We start from the raw sequence: 15,840 nt of genomic DNA, 5'->3' as shown, positions 1-15,840 counted from the left end.
GGATTTCACCATTTTGGCCAGGATGGTCTCGATCTCCTGACCTCATTATCCGCCTGCTTCAGCCTCCCAAAGTGTTGAGATTACAGGCATGAGTCACCGTGCCTGGCTCGATGTGTTGGATTTTTATGTTCACAAAAGTTATCTGAAGACATATGCAGAAATAGACTGTCTCCATTGAATTTTGATTAACTGATTAGCACATTAAATCTGTGGGTTTTGGTAACATTCAAAATTATGGGTAGGCAAGGGACTTTAGAAATTGAGGGCATTCTCTGTGTCATCACTTGGTGAGAGGCAAATCTAGGGAAACAAAAACACGAGAATCACTACTATAAGAAATTATCCCTTTTATACCTTTGCTCATTTCCACTGCCTGGAACGTCCCTTTTTCTTCTCTGCTCTTTCTCATATCTTACTCAAAGACTTTCCCAAGGTGGTACCTAAACATTTTCCCCTGAGGTGACATTTTGCTTCTTGGAATTTTATAACATTTTATTTATTACAACTTTCAAGATTTTTTAAACTTTTTTGTGTGTACCTGAGCTCTGTTTCCTATTGGATTATAAGCTTTCCGAAGGTATCATGGATGTCAAATTGGGCCATGAAGGATGGAAGGAATTTGGATAGGTGGAGAAAGGAAGTCATGTCCATAGGAGAGAAACCACATAGACCAAGGTCCATAGGACAAAACAGATGCTTTTTCAGGAATGCTAGTAGATTAATTTGCTTGGTTTAGAGTATATCTAAGTAGAGTAGAGGGAGATGAAGTGGGGAGATGAAGTGGGGAGAATAGGAAATGATCTTTGATGCTGAATTAGTAAAATATGAAGGTCATCAGCACTTCACTTTTAGTTGATTAGTTGTGTGTAGGAAAGGCTCAGTGGAGAGTTGGAGGAGAGTGTACTTACTCTGTTGTACCTCTTTTTTTAATTCCCAGATTACTTCACTAAAGGAAAAGGGAGCCAGTGTTGTGGTGAGATGTAAAGCACTTTTGACCCAGGATACAGTAGATCCAGAAGATGGAAACCTATGAGCCATAGTCAGCGCCTTTGCAATATCATGGGAAGGAAAGATGGTCTTCATGCCTCCTTCCAGTTCTAATATACTATGATGCCATGGCACAGTTCAAATCTTTGGATCAGAGCCACCACTAAGACCTGTTTCATCCATTTATGAATTATTTAGTTCAGAAGTCAGCAGACCTCTGTAAAGATCCCCTTTAAACTTTTAAACTTTGTGGCAATATACTACCTCTGTTGCATATTCTTGTTTGTTTATGGCCCTTTAAATATGTAAAAACCATTCTTAGCTCATAAATCAGACAAAAACAGGCCCTGGGCTGGATTTGGCTCTTAGGCTATAGTTTGACCACTGATTTAGTTGATTAGGGTACTTGTTCCTGCACATATGGTTTCTAGAATTTAGAAAACCAAGACCAACTTGGTGATGGTGTTTTCCCATCTGTTTGTATTTTCAGTGACGACTCATAGGTTGTATTTTCTAAGGGTCGAGAAGCTAATTAACAAGAACTCTCCATATGCATTCCTGTAGTGTTGGCAATTTTGTGTTTTGGGTTTGTGCTATCTTTCTAAGTGCTATGAAAACTTCCTGGTGTCTGAGTCTATTCATCTTTACTATCTGTACCGTGATTCACATACACATATTTTCTGTGTTGTATCCTAATGTCTGAGACTATTTTACTCATCTTTACTAGCTGTAACCTGATTAGCACACATTATTTTAGTGCTTCTTAATGGTTATCAGTATAAATAGTGCATTTTATTTGTATTTTATTGTAAATTATGAAGTTTTATACTTTTTGAATACAACATGTAAGTGCAAATGTCAAACTTGAGAAGGCAACATATTGTATAGTTATAATTAAACAGTGATTTAATTTCAGTGATCACTGGTTTAAAATCAGTTCTGGATTAGATTCTTCTATATGTGTTCCTTCTCTTTTGCTTCATGTGTATTCCCTATAATGGAGTAGTTATCTCAGATTTTTCTGTCATGAGAAGTTAGTGCATATAGTCCCCTGCATATAGTCATAATCCCTTGTGCCCAGTATCTTGAATTGCTACACTCACTGCTGAACACGAAACAAGTATTTTCTCACTATATTTTTACTTGTTGATTACAATTTGTTAATGATATGTATCCAGTATTTCTATTTGATTAATCAAATACTTCTTGCTCTTTGCTTAATGCTTTGTCTCCATTGTCTTACTTATTGCTTTCTATGTTTCATTTATATTTTTCTACAATTTCTTAGAGTTTTAAACCCTCAAGCAGTTTTTATAGTGGTAAAACTTTTAACTCTTTTTTTTTTTTTTTTTTTTTTTTGAGATGGCATCTTGCTCTGTCGCCCAGGCTGGAGTACAGTGGCGTGATCTCAGCTCACTACAACCTCCTCCTCCTGGGTTCAAGCAATTCCCCCGCCTCAGCCTCCCTAGTAGCTAGGATTACAGGCACCTGCCATCATGCCCTGCTAATTTTTTTTGTATTTTTGTAGAGACGGGGTTTCATAATGTTGGCCAGGCTGGTCTGGAACTCCTGACCTCAGGTGATCCGCCCGCCTTGGCCTCGTAAATTGCTGGAATTACAGGCATGAGCCACCACGCCTGGCCCAAAACTTTTAATTTTTTAAGTAAATAAATGCTCAAAACTCATAACATTTTAAAATGATTAGTTATCAATACAGATTCTTATAAACATTCACACATTATAATACATTCTAAATATATGTTATATATTACATATTAAACACTGTAGGAAATTTAAGCTTATTTTCAGGAAGATTAGGTAAACAGATAATCATGAATCCAAACAGTTTTTATAGTCACAACTTACCTGTCATTTGCCAGCGTAAAGATTATAAACAGATGTGGTTTACAGATGATAGTTGATGCTTCCACATTCACTGGCAATGGTGATCACTTGAAAGGCCCATCTAGCTGAACCTTGGAGAAACATACCCAAGCTTGGAGATATCCCTCTACCACTTAGAATGCTGTTTGTACATGGAGGCATGTAATGAATACTGAATGAATAAATTATTAAAACCTCAAGCTTATTCTAGGCTTAAGCTCTGGTTCTCAATAAAATACCACCAAATAAACATAAAAATACGTACTTACTTAGAGCATTTTGAAAGTACATAACTTAAGGAAAAATGAAAACTACCTATGTAATATTTATGCAAAGCAAAGCACTATTAACATTGTATGTATTTGTAGCCTCTTCTATGCAAATTTATGTATTACACATTTCAAATTACCCAGCAGATGAGCATTTTCCTGTCATTAAGCATTTTTATTTTACTTTTAAAATCCACTTTAGTAAAATTATTTATGTGCAGTACAGTTTGAGGGGTTTTGACTAATGTGTATATCCTGTTGACAACCGCCATAATCAAGATATAGAACATTTTAATCACTCTTAAAAGCTTCTCTTAAGCCCCTTTGCAGTCAGTTCTTTCATACAACCTTTGGTTCCTGCAATAACTTACCTACTTTCTGTCAGTGGAGATTAGTTAGTTTTACCTGTTCTTGAATCGTATACATGAAAAAATTGAGTAGACAGTACAGAGAGTTCCTATGTATGCCCTTTACACAGTTTCTTCTGTTAGTCATTAAGCATCTTTGATAAGCAGTTTTAATGATTGCTTAATATTCTAGCTTATTTAGCAAATCATTTGTACTTTTAGTTTGCTTCTAGCTCTTTTTTGAGATGGAGTCTCGCCCGGTTGCCAGGCTGGAGTACAGTGGCGCGATCTCGGCCCACTGCAATCTCTGCCTCCTGGGTTCAAGCGATTTCCCTGCCTCAGCCTCCTGAGTAGATGGGATTACAGGTGCACACCACCACACCCAGCTAATTTTTTGTATTTTAGTAGAGACGGGGTTTCACCATGTTGGCCAGGATGGTCTCCATCTCCTGACCTCATGATCCACCTGCCTCGGCCTCCCAAAGTGCTGGGATTCCAGAAAGATTTTACCAATTGCTGGGCGTATGGATCATGCCTGTAATCCCAGCACTTTGGGAGGCTGAGGCATGTGGATTGCTTGAGCCCAGTAGTTCAAGACCAGTCTGGGTGGACAACATGGCAAAACCCCATCTCTACAAAAAATACAAAAATTAGCAGGGCTTGGTGGTGGGCACCTGTGTAGTCCCAGCTACTCAGGATGCTGAGGTAGAAGGATCACTCGAGCCTGGGAGGTCTAGGCTGCAGTGAGCTGTGATCACGCCACTGTACTCCAGCCTAGGTGACAGAGTGAGATCCTGTCTCAGAAAAACCCAAAAAACAAAAACAAATTTACCAATTTAAATTCCTATGAACGGTGTACAAAAATGCCTGTTATATTACATTATTATAATATATATTATTATATTACGTTATCACTTGTAGCTGTCAGTATAGCCTAGATTGTGCTGTAGTAACAAACAGTCCTAAAAAATCTCAGTTGCATAATACAACAAAGTTTATTTCTTGCTCATGTTACATGTCTAATACATGTCAGCAGGGTTGTTTTTTTCTCTTCAGAGACATTTAGTGAACTCCATAATGACTGCAGTAGCTGGGAGGTCTGTAAGTTGTGTAGTTGGTCTTAAAGCTTATACTTAGAAATGTGTAACATCACATCTGTGTACATTTCAGTGGCTAAAGCAAGTCATGTTTCTACACCTAAGTTGAAAGAGTGCAGTGAGGTGCAATCTTACCATGAGTCTGGTAAGGAGAAGAACTGGAAGGGTGCCAATGACTATAATCTTATTTTTAAAACAATTATAATTTCATTGATCAAAGATGATATCTCATTTTAATTTTATTTTCTTTGCTAATGTAGAGAACATTTTTTCCATTTTTCATACTTAGTAGACATTGGTTTTATTTAATTTACTTATTTGCTTAGGTTTTATAAACATTTGCTATTGATTTACTTTTACATTTCCAGATTTTTAAATTCTGTATTTTCTATGAGGATGGGCAATCATAACTATAGGGAGTGTAAACTGTAGAAAATATTTTCTTTTGAAGAATTGAGTTGATGAAGGAGATTGATTTTTTCTCCTGTTTATGTAGTACATGTTTTGATATCTTTTTTTTTCTTTTTTTTTTTGAGACGGAGTCTTGCTCTATCGCCCATGCTGCAGTGCAGTGGCATGACCTTGGCTCACTGCAACCTCCGCCTCCCGGGTTCAAGCGTTTCTTCTGCCTCAGCCTCCCGAGTAGGTGGGACTACAGGCACACACCACCATGTCCAGCTAATTTTTTTGTATTTTTAGTAGAGACAGGGTTTCGCCACATTGGCCAGGTTGCTCTCAAACACCTGACCTCAGGTGACCCGTCCACCTCAGCCTCCCAAAGTGCTGGGATTACAGGTGTGAGCCGCCGTGCCCGGCCTGTTTTGATATACTTTTAATTTCAAGAAATACCAACATTAATCAAAGGCAATAGAAAGTCCAGGAGAATTTCTTAATTCTTGACATTCTATAGATATCTAAAGAACAGCTTGGACATAAAAATTTAGGAGGTAAATGATCAAGTTAGGGTTCTATTGAAATAATTAAATTTCCATACTCAGATTCAACCATATTGACCATGTCTTTTTCTGTTTGTTTTTTACAATTCAGGTATCTGCCCAAACTGGAACTTATGCTGTAGACATTTCTTTGTGGTTTATCTAAAAACCAAAGGTGAGATAATTTATTAATTCATTTGCCTTTTAATATATATTTTATAATGAGAAAGAATTGTTTTTGAAAAAAATTAAGGCAATATCAAATATCTTTTCCTCTGAGTGTTTTAATAGGAAACTTATAAAACTACATATAGAGTATGCTTACTTTTAAGCATGTTTATAAGACATTTGAAATAAATGAAACTTGTTCTAGTGATAAAATACTTTTGAGTGAATTTTTTCTTTATCTTTAATACTCAAAGACGAAATTCATACTACTGTTCTCTGATACACTTGAGAATATATTGGCATTATAATCTAATATTTTTGAAGACAAGTCTTCCATTAGTTAAATCATAGATTAAAACAACTGCTAGTTTAATGGGCCGTTATTAAGAGCTTTCTACCACTCTACTCTCTTGGACTTGATGACTTTCTGTAGTTCCCTGTTTGGGAGCCTCTGTAATAAGGATATAGGTTAATAGTTGCCTTCTATAGAAAGCTTCCCTTTTACAGAAAGCTTCTATAGATAGCATTCCACTCTAAAGGTAGGATCATAGCCTTTTCCCGTTTCTTACCTGTCTTGGCTCAAGTCCTCTTCTTGTTAAAATTTTTCCAAATACACCGTTGTTAAGTCTCTCCACCTTGAGTCTGACTGCTCTGTCAGCCATTTTTATCATTGTCAACAGATTTTTTTTTCTTTAAAAAAATGTCAGCCTGTCAGTCTACTACTCTGAGTCCTTCAGTATCTACATTCCTTAAGGATGATTTTACAAACTCATTTACAGAGCAATAGTGGTCTAGATATGATATGAACACTAACATCATGTATTAATATTTTATCTTTACTGAGAAATAATTTCCATACCATAAATTCCACCCATTTAAAGTGTAAAATTCAATAGTTTTATTATATTTACAGAGATGTGCAACCATCACCACAGTCTAATTTTGGAATATTTTCATCACTCATTTTTTTCTTTGAGATGGAGTCTCTTTCGCCCAAGCTGGAGTGCGGTGGCAACATCTTGGTTCACCGCAACCTCTGCCTCCTGAGTTCAAGCAGTTCTCCTACCTCAGCCTCCCCAGTAGCTGGGATTACAGGTGTGTGCCACCATGCCTGGCTAATTTTTGTATTTTTAATAGAGACAGGGTTTCACCATGTTGTCCAGGCTGGTCTTGACTTCCTAACCTCAAGTGATCCTCCCACCTCGGCCTCCCAAAGTGCTGGGATTACAGGTGTGAGCCACCTGCCTGGCCTTTCATCACTCTTAAAAGTACTCATTAGCAGTCTGTACTCATTCCTCCCTCCCCTCAGCTATTAATTTATTTTCTGCCTATTGTGGACATTTTATGTAAATGGAGTTGCACAATATGTTGTCTTCTGTGACTAATTTCTTTCATTTAACATAAAGTTTTTAAGCTTCATCCGTGTTGAAGCATGGATGAACCTTGATTCCTTTTTATGACTGAATAATATTCCATAGTGTCAGGAGCTTAGCTGGGGACACAGAGCTGAGTTACTTTAATCACTTACCGAATTAGGATAAGCAAGAAGTTAAAGCTGAGAAAGTGCAGGCTCCCTCCTGTCAAGTGGATCAACACAGAGGTGGGGATTTTCTCAATGCTGAGGGAGCCTCCAGCAAAAGGTTCCTGCTGTTTTATAGATCTGGGGTGGGTTAGAGGAAAAGGTGCAAAGGCTAGGAGTGGAGGAAGGTACTGAATCAGAGTGGAGGAAAGTGTTTTTAGTGTTGTCCCTCTGTTGAGGAGGCCTCTCCATAGTTGCCTAAGGAAAGGCCTCAGTAAAAGGCCACAGAGACTTCTGAATGAAGGTACCTGGGCTACTAATGTAGATACGGTAAAGAGCATGGCCATTTAGGAATACCTGAGTCTTGACTGCAGCTTGCTTTAGAGATGTCAGTGCACCAGGTATGCACCAAATCTGGTGTGGGGAGGGCATTTTTCTCCTGTGAAGCCTGCCAGGTAAAGACTGTAATTGTTTATGATCAAGCTAAAAAAAGTGGTCTGGCATGGTGGTTCATGCCTATAATCCCAGCACTTTGGGAGGCTGAGGCAGGTGGATCACCTGAGGTCGGGAGTTCGAGACCAGCCCAGCCAACATGGTGAAACCCTGTCTTCACTAAAACTACAAAATTTAGCTGGGTGTGGTGGTGAGCATCTGTAATCCCAGCTACTTGGGAGGCTGAGGCAGGAGAATCGCTTGAACCCAGGAGGCGGAGGTTGCAGTGAGCCAAGATCACACTATTGCACTCCAGCCTGGGTGACAGAGTGAGACTCCGTCTAAAAAAATAAATAAATAAATAAAATAAAAAGTCACACTTGTTTTTCTTTTTTTTCATCCACAATATCTATATGCCATATTTCATTTATCCATTTATCAGTTGTTGGACATTTGGGTTGTTTCCACTTTTTTGGCTATTTTGAAAATTCTGCTGTGAACACTTATTTGTGTATAAGTTTTTGTGTGGACATAGGGTTTCATGTCTCTTGGATATATACCTAACAGTAGAATGGCTAGGTCATTTAATAACTCCGTGTTTAACATTTTGTGGAACTGCCAAACTATTTTCTAAAAAGACGGTACCTTTTTACATTCCTACTAGCAATGAATGAGGGTTTTGATTTCTCCATATCCTTGCCAATACTTAACATTGTCTGGGTTTGTTTTGTTTTGTTTAATATAGCCACTCAGTGGATGTGAAGTGGTATATGGTGGTTTTGATTTGTATTTCCCTAGTGACTTATTATGAACTTTTTTAATATGCTTATTGACCATTCGAACATTTTCTTTTTATTTTTTTTTTAGTTTTTAATTGACAATAATAATTGTACATATTCATAGGTACATAGTGATGTTTTAGTACATATATGTTAGTGATCAGATAGGGTTATTAACATATCCATCATCTCAGACATTTATCATTTCTTTGTGTTGGGAATGTTCAATATCCTCTTCCTAGTTATTTGAAACTACATATTACTGTTAACTTTAGATTTTCTTCCTAGCTATTTGAAACTACATATTACTGTTAACTATAGTCATCTTACTGTGGTATAGAACACTAGAACGTATTCCTCATATCTATTGGTAATTTTTTATTCTTTAACAAATCTCTCCCTGTCCCTCCCTCCCTACTACCAATGAGTGAGAACATGCAGTGTTTATTTAACTTTTTTTTTTTTTTCTTTTTTATTGATCATTCTTGGGTGTTTCTCGCAGAGGGGGATTTGGCAGGGTCACAGGACAATAGTGGAGGGAAGGTCAGCAGATAAACAAGTGAACAAAGTTCTCTGGTTTTCCTAGGCAGAGGACCCTGCGGCCTTCCACAGTGTTTGTGACCCTGGGTACTTGAGATTAGGGAGTGGTGATGACTCTTAACGAACATGCTGCCTTCAAGCATCTTTTTAACAAAGCACATCTTGCACTGCCCTTAATCCATTCAACCCCGAGTGGATACAGCACATGTTTCAGAGAGCACAGGGTTGGGGGTAAGGTCACAGATCAACAGGATCCCAAGGCAGAAGAATTTTTCTTAGTACAGAACAAAATGGAAAGTCTCCCATGTCTACCTCTTTCTACACAGACACGGCAACCATCGGATTTCTCAATCTTTTCCCCACCTTTCCCCCATTTCTATTCCACAAAACCGCCATTGTCTTCATGGCCCGTTCTCAATGAGCTGTTGAGTACACCTCCCAGATGGGGTGGTGGCCGGGCAGAGGAGCTCCTCACTTCCCAGTAGGGGCGGCCGGGCAGAAGCGCCCCTCACCTCCCGGACGGGGCGGCTGGCCGGGCGGGGGGCTGACCCCCCCCACCTCCCTCCCGGACGGGGCGGCTGGCCGGGCGGGGGGCTGACCCCCCACCTCCCTCGTGGACAGGGCGGCTGGCCGGGCAGAGGGGCTCCTCACTTCCCAGTAGGGGCGGCCGGGCAGAGGCGCCCCTCACTTCCCCGACGGGGCGGCTGGCCCAGCGGGGGGCTGACCCCCCCCACCTCCCTCCCGGACGGGGCGGCTGGCCGGGCAGAGGGGCTCCTCACTTCCCGGTAGGGGCGGCCGGGCAGAGGCGCCCCTCACCTCCCGGACAGGGCGGCTGCCTGGGCGGGGGGCTGACCCCCCCACCTCCCTCCCGGACGGGGCGGCTGGCCGGGCGGGGGGCTGACCCCCCCACCTCCCTCCCAGACGGGGCGGCTGGCCGGGCGGGGGGCTGACCCCCCCACCTCCCTCCCAGACGGGGCGGCTGGCCGGGCGGGGGGCTGACCCCCCCACCTCCCTCCCGGACAGAGCGGCTGGCCGGGCAGAGGGGCTCCTCACTTCCCAGTAGGGGCGGCCGGGCAGAGGCGTCCCCCACCTCCTGGACAGGGCGGCTGGCCGGGCGGGGGGCTGATCCCCCCACCTCCCTCCCGGACGGGGCGGCTGGCCAGGTGGGGGGCTGATCCCCCCCACCTCCCTCCCGGACGGGGCGGCTGGCCGGGCGGGGGGCTGACCCCCCCACCTCCCTCCCGGACGGGGCGGCAGGCCGGGCAGAGGGGCTCCTCACTTCCCAGTAGGGGCGGCCGGGCAGAGGCACCCCACGCCTCCCGGATGGGGCGGCTGGCCAGGCGGGGGGCTGACCCCCCCACCTCCCTCCCGGACGAGGCGGCTGGCCGGGCAGAGGGGCTCCTCACTTCCCGGTAGGGGCGGCCGGGCAGAGGCGCCCCTCACCTCCCGGACGGGGCGGCTGGCCGGGCGGGGGGCTGACCCCCCCACCTCCCTCCCGGACGAGGAGGGAGGACGCTCCTCACTTCTCAGACGGGGTGGCTGCCGGGCGGAGGGGCTCCTCACTTCTCAGACGGGGCGGTTGCCAGGCAGAGGGTCTCCTCACTTCTCAGACAGGGCGGCCGGGCAGAGACGCTCCTCACATCCCGGACGGGGCGGCAGGGCAGAGGTGCTCCCCACATCTCAGACGATGGGCGGCCGGGCAGAGACTCTCCTCACTTCCCAGATGTGATGGCGGCCGGGAAGAGGCGCTCCTCACTTCCTAGATGGGATGGCGGCCGGGCAGAGACGCTCCTCACTTTCCAGACTGGGCAGCCAGGCAGAGGGGCTCCTCACATCCCAGACGATGGGCGGTCAGGCGGAGACGCTCCTCACTTCCCAGACGGGGTGGCTGCCAGGCAGAGGCTGCAATCTCGGCACTTAGGGAGGCCAAGGCAGGCGGCTGGGAGGTGGTTGTAGCGAGCCGAGATCACGCCACTGCACTCCAGCCTGGGCGCCATTGAGCACTGAGTTAACGAGACTCCGTCTGCAATCCCGGCACCTCGGGAGGCCGAGGCTGGCGGATCACTCGCGGTTAGGAGCTGGAGACCAGCCCAGCCGACACATCGAAACCCCGTCTCCACCAAAAAAAAACGAAAACCAGTCAGGCGTGGTGGCGCGCGCCTGCAATCGCAGGCACTCGGCAGGCTGAGGCAGGAGAATCGGGCAGGGAGGTTGCAGTGAGCTGAGATGGCAGCAGTACCGTCCAGCTTCGGCTCGGCATCAGAGGGAAACCGTGGAAAGAGGGGAGAAGGGAGAGGGGAGAGGGGAGGGGGGGAGGGGAGAGGGGAGAGGGGAGAGGGGAGAGGGAGCTCTATCTACCACACAGTCTTCTTTATTTAACTTTTTGTTTCTGGCTTATTTTACTTAGCATAACGTCCCAGTCTCATCCATGTTGCTGCAAATGACAGGATTTCTTTTTTTTTTTTTCTTCATGACTAAATAGCATTCTCTGATATATATATATTCCAGATTTTCTTCATCCATTCATCCTTTGTTGGACATCTAGGTTGATTTCATATCTTGGCTATTGTCAGTAGTGCTACAGTAAACACGGAGGTGCAAATGTCTCTTTGATATAATGATAGTCTTGTCTTTGGATAGATTCACTGTAGTGAAATTGCTGGATCATATGATATTCTATTTGTAGTTTTTTGAGGAACCTCCTTGCTGTTCTCCATAGTGGTTGTACTAGTTTACATTACCATCAGCAGTATATAAGAGTTCCTTTTTCTCTGCATTTTCACCAGTATTTGTTATTTTTTGTCTTTTGATAACAGCTGCCATCCTAATTGGGGTGAGATGATACCTCAGTGTGGTTTTTATTTGCATCTCCTTGATTAGCAATGTTGAGCATTTTTTCATTCTTTTTTTGATTGTTTTTGGTTTTTCTGAGACAGGGTCTGGCTCTGTACCTACGCTGGAGTGCAGTGGCATGATTATAGTTCACTGCAGCCTCAAACTCCTGGGCTCAAGCAATCCTCCTGCCTCAGCCTCCTAAGTAGACAGGACTACAGGTATGTACCACGATGGCTAATTTTTTAAAATTTTTTGCGGAGATGGAGTCTAATTATGTTGCCCAGGCTGGTATATGTCTTCTTTTGAAAAATGTTCATTTATATCATTTGCCAATTTTTTTTTTTTTTTTTGAGACGGAGTCTTGCTCTGTTGCCCAGGCTGGAGTGCAGTGGCGCGATCTCGGCTCACTGCAAGCTCTGCCTCCCGGGTTCACGCCATTCTCCTGCCTCAGCCTCCCGAGTAGCTGGGACTACAGGCACCCGCCACGACGTCCGGCTAATTTTTTGTATTTTTATTAGAGACGGGGTTTCACCGTGTTAGCCAGGATGGTCTCGATCTCCTGACCTCGTGATCCACCCGCCTCGGCCTCCCAAAGTGCTGGGATTACAGGCGTGAGCCACCGCGCCCAGCCCATTTGCCAATTTTTAAATCAGATTTTTTTTTTTTTTTTTTGCTTTTGATATGTTTGTCCTTGTATATTCTGGATATTAATCTCCTGTGGGATGAGTAGTTTGCAAATATTTTCTCCCATTCTACAGGCTGTCTTTTCACTCTGTTGATTGTGTCATTGGTTGTACGGAAGTTAATTTGATGTAATCTCGTTTGTTTCTTTTGCTTTAGTTGCCTGCGCTTTTCAGGTCTTATCATAAAATCTTTTCCCAGACCAGTGTCCTGGAGCATTTTCCCCTATGTCTTCTTCTAGTGGTTTTATTGTTTCAGGTCTTTGATCCCTTTGTGAGTTGATTTTTGTATAGGGTGAGAGGTAGGGGCTTTAAAGACATTTTTATTTTCATCCTTTGCCATTTTAAAATTAGGTTATTTGTATATATATGTTTATTTATATTACATATAATATAAATGTATATTTACATTAAATAGAAATACAGTTGTGCCTTGGTATATTCAGGGAATTGGTTTCAGGACCCTTGTGTATACCAAAATTCACACATAGTCAAGTCCTGCATTTGGTCCTACTAACCCACCTATAAAGAAGAGTCAGTCCTCTGTATAGGTGAGTGTCACATCCCATGAATGCTGTCTTTTTTTATCCATGTTTGGTTGAAAAAAATGCATATAAGTGGACCTACACAGTTCAAACCTATGTTGTTCAAGGATCAGCTTATATGTATATATATATTGGCTGGATACAAATCTCTTAAGAGAAATGATTTACAAATATTTTCTCCTATTCTGTGGGTCTTTTCACTTCTTGATATTGTCCTTTGAAGCACAAAAGTGTTTGTTTACTTATTTTTTTTTTGGTTGCTTTTGGTGTTGTATCTAAGAAACCATTGTCTAATTCAAGGTCCTGGGGAATACTCATGTTTTCTTCTAGGAGTTTTATTGTTCCACCTCTTATTTTTATGTCTGTGATGCATTCTCACTTAATTTTTATAAATGGTGTAATGTAGGGGTTCAACTTCATTCATTTGTATGTAGATATCCAGTTGTCTCTGACTATCGGATTATCTTGGCACCCTTAAAGAAAACCAATTGCCTATAAATGTAGGGATTTATTTCTGGACTTTCAATTCTGTTCCATTGATTTGTCTTTCCTTATGTCAGTACCACATTGTCCTGATTGCTGTAGTTTTGTAATAAAGTTTTGAAATTGGGCAGTGTAAGTTCTTCCAACTTTATTCAAGATTGTTTTGGCTCTTCTGGATTGCTTATATTACCATATGAATTTTTGGATTAGCTTGTCAATTTTTACAAAAAATCCAGCTAGATTTTGATTGCGTTGAATCTGAGGCAGGAATCTTTAAATCAGTTTGGGGACTTTACAGTCAGTCATCCAATCTGTAAACACTGGATGTTTTTCCATTTATTCAGGTCTTCTTTAATTTCTTTCAGTGTTTTATAATTTTCAGTGTATGTCTTATAATTCTTTTGTTAAATTTATTCATAAGTACTTTATTTTGTTAATAGTATTCTAAGTGAAATTTTTTTTCTAATTTCATTTTTGGATTATTCATTGCTAGTATATAGAAATATAATTGATTTTTATATCACACAACCTTGCTGAACTTATTTGTTAATTGTAATAGTTGTTTATAGATTACTTAGGGCTTTTTAATATGTAAGATCATGTCATCATGTCATAGTGATAGTTTTACCTCTTTTCTGATCTAGATCCCTTTCATGTCTCTAACTGCTCTGGCTGAAACCGTTTTTTTTTTTTTTTTTTTTTTTTGAGACAAGGTCTTACTCTGTTGCCCAGGCTGGAGTGTAGTGGTGTGAACATGGCTCACTGCAGCCTTGACTTCCTGGGTTCAGGTGATCCTCCTGCCTCTGCCCCTCAAGTAGCTGGGACTACAGGCAGGCGCCACCATACCCAGCTTATTTTTGTATTTTTTTTGAAGAGATGGGGTTTCGCCATGTTGCTCAGGCTGGTCACAAACTCCTGGGCTCAAGTGATCCTCCTGCCTTAGCCTCCCAAAGTGCTGGGATTATACATGTGAGCCACTGTGCTCAGCCCTTGTCTCGTTTCTGATCTTAGGGTGAAAGCATTCAGTCTTTCAGGATCAAGTAAGATGTTAACTATGGGTATTTCATAACTGCCCATTATCAGGTTTAGGAAGTTCTCTTTTAGTCATAGTTTGTTGAATGTTTTTGTCAGAAAGTATATGAGATAACGCTTATTGAGATCTTTCTGTATATGCCAGACCCTATGCTAAGTGGTTTATATTTAGCATTTCATGTAATCTTCACAGTAGTCCTGTGAGGTAAAGACTGTTATTTTATCCTCAGATAGAATAGATACAGCCAGATTGTTTATTTCAAAACTTGTGTGTTCAGTCATTATCCATTAAAATTTCTGTACAAACCATACTGATTTATATGTTACTTTGTACATGCTAGTTTCCTCCTCCTAAAGTGCTCTCTCGCTTCCCCATATATAGTTGATTGCTAAGCTATCACCGCACTTTGTACTTTTTCACTATGTTGTGATTGTTTGTATATGTTTTTCTCATTTTAGAAACTATGCTTCTTGAAGTCAGGGACTTTGTCATTTTCATTTTTAAATCCCCCAATGCTCAGTGGAGAGCCGGGAGAGAGAAATATCACAGAAGCAAAGAGATTAGAGTGTTTCGAAAAGGGTGGCAGTGGTCATTAGTGTCAGATGCTACAGAGAAAGTTCAAATAAAATAAAGTTCACAGCATGACTTTTGGTTTGGTCTTTTAGTGACCTTAGTAAGATTGGTTTTTTGTTTTTAGTAGCAGTGGAGACAGAGGACAGATTCTAGTGTGTTGAGCAGTGAATGGGAGATGAAGAAGAGACTATCAAAGAGTATAGACTACTCTCATGAGAAGTTTAACTGTGAACAGAAGGAATGAGTTTAGGGTGCTAGATAGAGGGGAACATAGGGTACTTTTTAATATAGGAGAGGCTTGAACATGCATATATACAGAGGTAGGGGAAAAAGGAAACAGGTAAGAGCAAAATTGTGGAAGTAGAGAGAGAGAGGAGAATAATAGAACAGGCTCCTTGCAGAAATGGCAGATTGCATGTAGAACACATGATAGAACATAAGATTTGCTGGGAATGGCTTCTTTCTTCTGAGGGAAGGAAGTGCTCATGGATGCAACTAGTGACAAATTTGTGGATGTGAATTAGGAAATTTAGGGAGTTTTCATTTCCTCTGAAGCAGAGGACAAGGTCCTTGGCTTGGCTATGTGGGAAAAGGCGACAGGACTGAGATACGGGATTTGAGGGGAGCGGTAAAGGTTTGGAATAACTACTGTGGGTCATGGAAGAGTTTGCTTACTAGAAATAGAAAAAGTTTTCGAGGGCCTCTGTCTCTTCTTCTCTGTAATTAAAAAAATA

At 42.1% G+C, this 15,840-nt stretch overlaps 1 protein-coding gene across 23 annotated transcripts in view; it reads left to right on the top strand.

Moving 5' to 3' along the window:
* The window catches only part of PEAK1 (pseudopodium enriched atypical kinase 1), a 310,312-nt gene that overhangs the window by 52,678 nt on the left and 241,794 nt on the right, over window positions 1-15,840 (top strand). For 12 of the 23 annotated variants that reach the window (XM_063795320.1, XM_063795312.1, XM_063795318.1 and 9 more), the window contains one exon: window positions 5,632-5,694. The exons of 3 other annotated variants lie outside the window; for them this stretch is intronic. The gene's annotated coding sequence lies outside the window, so the exon portion shown is untranslated. Of the gene's footprint in view, window positions 1-5,631; window positions 5,695-11,893; window positions 12,011-15,840 lie in introns of all 23 variants that reach the window. 8 more of the 23 variants (XM_063795309.1, XM_063795316.1, XM_063795313.1 and 5 more) reach the window with 1 other exon arrangement.

This window comes from Pan troglodytes, chromosome 16 (assembly GCF_028858775.2).
Source record: "Pan troglodytes isolate AG18354 chromosome 16, NHGRI_mPanTro3-v2.0_pri, whole genome shotgun sequence".
NCBI classification, from domain to species: Eukaryota; Metazoa; Chordata; class Mammalia; order Primates; family Hominidae; genus Pan; species Pan troglodytes.
Note: the sequence above shows the minus strand (reverse complement) of the source record. Positions and strands in the feature narration are given on the sequence as shown.